Raw genomic sequence first — 1,303 nt, 5'->3', positions numbered from 1 at the left:
TCTCTCTCTCTCTCTCTATGTGTATATACAGAGAATGAAGGAGAGAGAGAGGGAGAGAGAGTACCAGAAGCAAAAAGAAGAAAAAAACACAAGAATAACACTATGAAAAATATAAGGGGAAATTAAAAGGGGGATGAGGAAAAGAAATAAAAGGGGAAACAAGAACTCCATGCATAGTGAAATCTCTCTTTTCTTTTTTTTTCTCTTATCCTCTCTCTCTCTCTCTCTCTCTATGTGTGTATATGTATGTACGCATGTATATGAACGTTGAATAATCTTTATTTGTTTATTTATTTTAGTCATCCTTTCTTTTTTTTTCTTTATCCGTACGATCTTCTATTTTCAGTGACATTGCGTCTTATTAAAGGGTAATAGTGAATCCCTTGTGATGAACTATATATATATATATATGTATTGTTCCTTTTTCTTCATGTCTATATTTATGTGTATGTAGATATATGCAATAGACTCCATAAGCAGAAGGAACGAGAGAGTGTGTTTGTGTGAAAATTCTGAAGATGATGTACGTTAAAAAAAAAAAAGATTTGTTTACAGTTGTATTGTATTCGTTTTGTTCCTTTTTTTTTTTCTTTTTTCTTGGTTATATATATGATTATGTGATTATTAGTCTGTTGACACTACCATTGTTATTGGTTATATTTTCCTCACTTTCAACCCCATCAAGCAAATCCTCATTTGGATGAATTTCCATTGAGATTTTTTTTTTTTCTTCCTGCTCCTCGTTTTCCTCTCTTTCTGATGATTCCTCTTATTTTTTCTGTATTTCTTCCAGTGTATGTAAGCATTTATATATAAATATAGTATGTAAGCATTTATATATAAATATATATATTTATATATATATTTATATATTTTTAGTGTATTCACAATACAACTTAAATAACCTTACGGTTATAGTTGTAATGTGTTTACCTCCTCATTTATTCCTTTTCCTTTGTTATTTATTTATTTATTTATTTTGGTTTGATATATATATATATATATATATTTTTATCTCTCCTACTCTTACTCTTATTATTTTCACTGTACTGTTTTTCTATTAGACTATATTGTTGTCTATTCCCATGGATATTATGTAATGTTGATGATCTCTACCTTTCTCTCTTTCTCTCTCTTTATCTTTATCTATCTCTCAAATGATTGAAAACCACGAAATAGCAATCATATACAAACCATACCCAACCTACAGTCATAGAGTTTATTGGTGTGAGAGGGTAAGGTAGATCGTTTCAAAAAAAAAAAAAAAAAAAAGAGAGATAAAGAAAGGGAATTGAAAAAAAAA

Source organism: Trypanosoma theileri (genome assembly GCF_002087225.1).
Source record: "Trypanosoma theileri isolate Edinburgh chromosome Unknown TM35_Tth_14_V1, whole genome shotgun sequence".
Taxonomy (NCBI): domain Eukaryota; phylum Euglenozoa; class Kinetoplastea; order Trypanosomatida; family Trypanosomatidae; genus Trypanosoma; species Trypanosoma theileri.
This window is presented reverse-complemented; position numbering follows the sequence as displayed.